The sequence below is a fragment of the Paramisgurnus dabryanus genome, chromosome 8 (genome assembly GCF_030506205.2).
Source record: "Paramisgurnus dabryanus chromosome 8, PD_genome_1.1, whole genome shotgun sequence".
Taxonomy (NCBI): Eukaryota; Metazoa; Chordata; class Actinopteri; order Cypriniformes; family Cobitidae; genus Paramisgurnus; species Paramisgurnus dabryanus.
The window spans coordinates 44500299-44507255 of NC_133344.1; the positions used below are offsets into that span (position 1 = coordinate 44500299).

General features: G+C 37.7%; 1 protein-coding gene across 3 annotated transcripts in view; it reads right to left on the minus strand.

Moving 5' to 3' along the window:
- The window catches only part of pik3cb (phosphatidylinositol-4,5-bisphosphate 3-kinase, catalytic subunit beta), a 51620-nt gene extending 44663 nt beyond the window's left edge, over positions 1 to 6957 (minus strand). For 2 of the 3 annotated variants that reach the window (XM_073815640.1, XM_065281893.2), the window contains exon 1: positions 6478 to 6943. The gene's annotated coding sequence lies outside the window, so the exon portion shown is untranslated. Of the gene's footprint in view, positions 1 to 6477 lie in introns of all 3 variants that reach the window. The other variant, XM_065281894.2, reaches the window with a different exon arrangement.

Here is a 6957-nt window from a genome sequence, read left to right on the forward strand (position 1 = left end):
TGATAAGGTAAAAAAAATAAACTCCTGTTAGCATTGCATTGTGAGCTGATCTTAAAAATAAAGGTAAGGAGAATCACATTTCTGGCTGATGTCAGAGGTATTCAGGCCAATCACAATGTACTGGTAAGATGGCCAATCGGGGACTGTGCTTTTCAGATCGGTGAGCTTTGTAACAAATCAGAGCGTTTGAGAAAAGCAGGGATATCTGGAGCATCAAAAATGTTTGGTATGTGGAAAATAATGTGTTTTTTTAACCGTAAATCACGCAAACAAATTCTATTATACCAAATACACAAAATAAAATTTTTCTAGCAACAAATAGGTGCTCTTATCTTTATCTTGGGCCATTTACATGGCTGATTGATGACCATTAATCATGGGGGAGATACATTTTGTGGGATTTAAAGACAAGAAGTGGGGATAATCCCAGTCACCTCCCCCCCAGCAAATCACACCCTGAATACTATGATGTCTTATTAATTACTCTTTATGTTTATTTTGCATTTAAAACTCGAAAACAGCCTTGGAATTTCTTTGTCTAGTACACAGGTTTATAATAAGCTCCCCATTTCAACTGAGGAATCGATTAATAAGTGAAGCTATGTAGAGTGATTTGTAGAGTGCTTGTGTTTGTTTGGGTTGCTCACAGTTGCTAACGTGTGTGAACACATGTTCTCACTCTCATTGGCTCAAAGAAAACAATGCAAGACGCAATACACAATGCCCCAGAACTGACGTATGCAGACAAACAAACTAACACAAATGAGAGCACAACCATTATTCATACACCACATACATGCAAAACACACACTAAGCACTGCGTCCTCATCACACAGCAATCAAACAAAACCAAAAAAACCAAAAGGAAATACAACCATTACAACCCTCCCTATCAGAGAAATTTTGTTCTTTTCCTCATCAGCCCAGGTCCGCCTCCTGCTCTCACACTGGAATGTCAGGAATCTAGAATCTGCAGGGAAGCACAATATCAAACACTCACTGACTCACACAACACATGCCCACTGACTAAACACTGATTTAATAATGGTTTATCAAACCTCCCATACGATAATGCTCGCTCTCTTTATGAACCTAACAATTATTGCAATGTAATTGTAGCTGCTAAGGCTTCAACATACGAACCTTCTGTTATGATTGGATTACAATTTTATTTAGTTTTAAACTGCCTGCAACAGATTCACCAGATAACATTTAATCTGCTAAAATCTGACTGAACTGACCAAGGACTATATAAAAACTTTAGCCACTCCTTTATAGCTGGCCTGGTTTCCTTCCAAAGGCTATTACAGTGGCAGGTTCTACTACTGTGTAGGCAGGCAAGTATATAATAAATACAAATTAGTTAACAAGTTGAATACAAGTGTATTCAAGTGTTAAGGAATAATATTATCTACCATATCCTCCTCTTCTTTTCTTAACTGTTAGATAAAATGGTCAAAATATGTACTTCAGCTGTCATTGGGGCCATAAGGTGCAGATATGTATGCAATTGGTACCAATATGTACCTTTGAGACACTAATATTCATCTCTGAGGTACTAACAAGTGCTCCTTTGATAAACAACTAAACAATGTATGTGTAAAATCAAACACACATTACAAAGTCACAGATTTTAGAGCAATTCATTTTATGGCTCAGCTTCAATAAGGTCTCTTTTGGAAAAACTTCTTCAGTTTTTTAAGTACTATTTACCTGAAACTTTAGTTCTATTTTATCAAATGTAAGGAAACCTTGACTTTATGTTAAATGACCTCTTAATAAATTACTAGCATGTTTTTACAGGACATAACATTGACGTCATTGTAACAAGGTATTTTTAAATACATTTCACTAATGAACGATTACTGAATGACAAAATAACATTGCAGATAAACATGATATGCCACTGTTTATTTATGGTGTAAAACTAATAAAAGATTTTGACATTGATCACTGGGTCAGATTACTTATGAAAAGACAAATACTAGGAACAATCATGAATGACTTAAATTGAAGTTTATTTAACTAAGTTCAGGAGGTGCATGGTCATGTTATCCAACAAATCAGCGCAAAATCGGGATTGTATATATACAGCAACAGATCAGGAGGGAGGACCCATAGGTTCTAGGTTATCGTACCCTAAGTCAGTGGTTCCCAAACTTTTTCAGTGTGCGGCCCCCTTTGTGTACGGTGCATTCCTTCGCGGCCCCCCAAAGAAAATTTGTGACAAAAAACTGTTTTAAAACTCAACATTTTAACAAAAAAAAAAAAAAACATAAAATTATACAAAAAAGTAGTGCTTTTGGTTAGTAGCCTTAATTTTTTTAGGTTTAATTACATTAATTTATCATGAATTCTGTGTATTTCATAAAATGTCATAAAACTGGGGCCCCCCTGGCACCATCTCGCGGTCCCCAGTTTGAAAACTACTGCCCTAGGTTATCAAACACGATTACATGCTAAGGCAAACTCATGAATAAAGGGCTGGAGGAGGAATATGTTGGATTTGTGTCATTCAGCTCAAATGTTTGTCACAAAGGGGAACATGCTTTGCTCACAATAATGACACACGTTGCATGGGTATAATTTAAAGGAACTAAAGATGATCTCAGAATTAAGCACTTATGAAACGAGATTTGTAGAAGTAAGAAAAAGACCACGATGTGATAAAGTTATGATTATGATGTCAAATGTGCGTTTTGACAAAATATAGCTAACACTGGTGTGGTCAAAATAAAGCTTGTTTATGACATACCCTCCACGTCACCACAACCTTATAATTAACACAGAGCACACTGTTCTGCCAGCCACAAACAAATCATGTGTCAATCATTACAACACACATCTAACCAAATATCCACACATTTCAAATGTCAAGTCATCATCCAGTGCATGTTGACTCAGAAAACTGTTAGAATCCCTAAATTTAGAGACTATTGTGCATTTGCCCTTACAGTGTGGAGCCACGATGGCGCACAAGCAAGCACAAACACACACACACACACACACACACACACACACAGACTAAAAGATGTTAATCAGTTACCTACTGAGAGCCGACTGAACAAAGGTCCCGTTTTAGCTGTGGGTGGAGCAAACTAGAGTCTCTCTCCCTTTTCCTGTATGAAAACTGCATGTTTAAACTCTCTCTGATACTTGTCTGTCTACATAAGTGAGTTAAGCAAGCGCTGACAGCTAAAACACAGGAGCAAAAACAGCCCAAATTAAAGTCATTTCTAATGACTCCAGTGTAGGGTGGGTACATAACGATTAATTGCAACTAATCATTTGCGACAGTTTTTGTATAAATACACATACATTGCATGTATGAAATACTTACATGTATACACAAAAATAAAATACAAAATACAGCCAAACCAAAGAACTACAGTTTATACAGCACTGCTGCTTAGTTATTTATATTTACATGGTAAATTTTTACATCAATGTAAACAACAATGGCTATGTTCAACTGAACACTAGCTGACCAGTTACTAAATACTTTACAGTCAACACTATTATTTTACAGTCAGATAGAGACATAAAAATTTGCATCTGTAACTACTTTTGGTTTATCATTCACAATGGAAACGGAACATCAGGTTGATGGCATTGCATTCTGAATTCCACAAATAAACACCCTACATGCTATTGAATATAATAATGAACATTTTATCCAATTATTCTATGCATAGTGTGTACAGTACATATGTCACCTATTATGTAAAATCCATGCTAAAGTTGTATAATATACATATAATCCTGTGAGATTAGGAGCATTTAAAGTTTTATTTCATTCACGGATCCCACTTTAGTTTAAATCTTTGACATGACCTTAATCAGTCAATATTAAAGACATCAAGGTTATTTTATTTCCACAAAATGTTCTTCACATTGTGAAGGATGATTTTACATAGAAAACAGTAAATAACAAAAACAACTTTTGTTTTCATTTAATACATACTGCAGAATTGGTAAACGCAGTATGCAAGTGTTCCATTTTAAACACAGCCAATCAAAACCATTTGTTTAAATAATTTTCCTCCACCTTCCCACAGTCGTTTCACTCCCACCATCCATGCACCTTTCGTGTTGAATTCCTTTGCTGGTTTTGACTTGTACACAGGGAAGTGGGGGAATCCAAGTACGGGCACGTTTATCACTCTGTACACCGCGGCTAACGCAAGCACGCAGGTGTGTGTACAGGTGTTGATTATGCATATGCATAGCAATCTGGCCTAGTCAAGAACAATGTTTAACCATTATGCAAGTGCATGAAAAGGAAGAGACAACTGGGTAAACACACGAGAAGAACACATAAGTGCATATGAAAGCATAATGTGATAGTGAGGTCTAGTGTGACTCATAAAATAAAATAAATATAAACCAAAAAAACCCAAGAACATATGATAAGTGGATACGAAAGCATACTGTGGTGAGCACTAGCGTGACTCATAAATCAGAGATGTCAATCTTACAGCCAACAAATGGAGAGAGGAGGGAGAGCGAAGGAGGCACAGGAAATCATTGTAGGTGTTCATTCACTGACTGTCCTATCATAAACTAACACAGAGAGAACCAGAACCATGAATACAACTTAATCCAACTAGACTTTTCTGTAGAAAGCATAAGCAGTGCTTGCCTATGCAGAAGTAACTGGCAGGATACTAGAATGCTAAAGATGATTGCCAGGGTATTGATGTGGAGTAGTAGTGGTTAACAGATGGTTGCTTACAGGCCCAATCAATCAAAAGAGCAAGGTCTCAAGTCTCTATGAGGAAAATCCATGAGATATTTTGGTGTGTATGTTATTATACATTAGGGAAAATCATTTGTTTATAGCATCTCTCACCTACACAAGCTAAAGGGTTGCTTGTTGTATCCTTCATTTACACGGCAAACAATGAAGGAAGTTACACCACAAAGTGTTTTATGCCTTACATAGGACTGTTATTTTCTCCATTTCTGTTGATTTTTTTTCTGTGCCTCTAACACAAACTCACACTCTGTGTTCTCACATGACTGAGAGAATCGGCCCATTTATGGCCCTTGTCACCACAGTGACCTCTTTCTGACTGTGAGTGTGTGTATGAGAGAGAAAGAGAGGCACACAGTATTTCTTTCCCCTGACTGATGATATCATAGCACTTGTCCAACTTGTAGCTCAAATCACATAAAGAGACGTACACGCAGACGTGCACATATATATCTTTCCAAGAGCGTCCTAGCCAGATACAAAATCTGATTTGAAAAGATGAGAGTTCATTCTATACACACAAACACACACACACACACACACACACACACACACACACACACATACAGATATTTAGGAAAGATATTGACTGGTACCCTGGTACAAAAATCCCTGAATAAAATCACTAAAATCACACGTATTGGGTAGGATAGAAAGGTGGGTGTACTGTACATGCATCTAATCGACTGACAAATAAATGAACATACATACATACAGAGGAATCCATCAGATGACAGACTTCCTCTTACTGTTGTCTTTTAACTTTATGAATGGAGGACAATGAGCACCCTTGTCAATACCTTATAGCTCATGCAGATAGTGACACGCGCAAACAATTCTAGTCTTTGATAAGAAAATTCGATTTTGCTGCTTCTGGTTCCTTTAGAGAGCAAACAGGTACATGCAGGGAAATCTGCCTTAGGGTCCCTAGGGTTCCATGATAAGCAAAGTTTCTATCCAATTACCATTGTTAATACAGGTATGGTTAATGTTAATACACTGTAAAACCATTGAAAATAATTATGGAATCTCTTTTAAAGAATCTGTAAAACTTTTCAGACTATTTTAGCCCTTTTCAAAGCCATGATCTCCTAATGAAGATCCTACGGTTTTGTTTAAACAAAAACTATGATAAAACTTCAGTCTTTTCTGTGGTTATTGTTTATAAAGGTTCGTGGCTTAAGGTTCCAGGATCAAAATATGGACAGGTGTGTTAATCGTAATTACTCATGTCTGTATGAGGTTTGAGTCAGACTTCACACTTATGTCATTTTATCCATTCGCGATGCATAAACATCCGACTCAAAGTTTCTCATGTGCGTCGTACGATCCTCTCGCCGACTTTAAAACCATAGGAGATAAATCTTTTGCACTGGTCAATACGTAATGTCTGAAACTTATAGAGAGAAGGAGTCATGCTAGATGACCATGTCATTCAAATTTTAATAAAGTTATCCGCTTTGGAGCATCAAAACGCTACATAACAACGTTTCCACTGATAAAAGATTAAACACATTTTCAAAATCTCATTAACGGTAGCCTATGTGGTTTACGAACAACGAGAAATAACATCGAGCAGAGACGCATGAAATCAACATAAGATAAAGGAGCCGCAGGCAGACCATCGCTCGACACAAAGTAACAAACCGACACCAATATAAGCGAAGCAAACAGTTCTTATCGCGATAATATTATGACATCAGACAAAATCAAGTTTTTACCTTCAAAGCCGATTAATCCAGCAGTGGCGAGCTTCAAACGTCTGTCCGATAGGTTTCACAGAAACCGTGCTAAAAGTTGTGTATGCGTCGACTTGAGCTTCAAAAACAACAGGCAGGCTGAATCAGTGTACGCGGTCCAAAGCAGAGCCTAAATCCACTGCGAATGTTCCATTCGGTCCGGTGCAGGTGAGCAGATCTTCTCCGCTTCCTGTTTCTTCAGCAGGGCGCGTGAAACAGGCGATTACTCGTTTTTCGTTTTGGTTCGCGCACCTCCCTTTTCCACACGTAACCGCTATTTATCGAATTTAAGAGTCGTGATTTTGACCGGAAACACTGACATTTTAACCGCCTACATGGCACGCGACGAAACCGACTCTGATGTTTTTTTATGTCGCGCGAAGATCTGAACGCGCATTAGGCCCGATGTTCTGCGTGGCTGAACGTTGCGCATTCCTCTGGGATTAGGATGCCTGAAACACT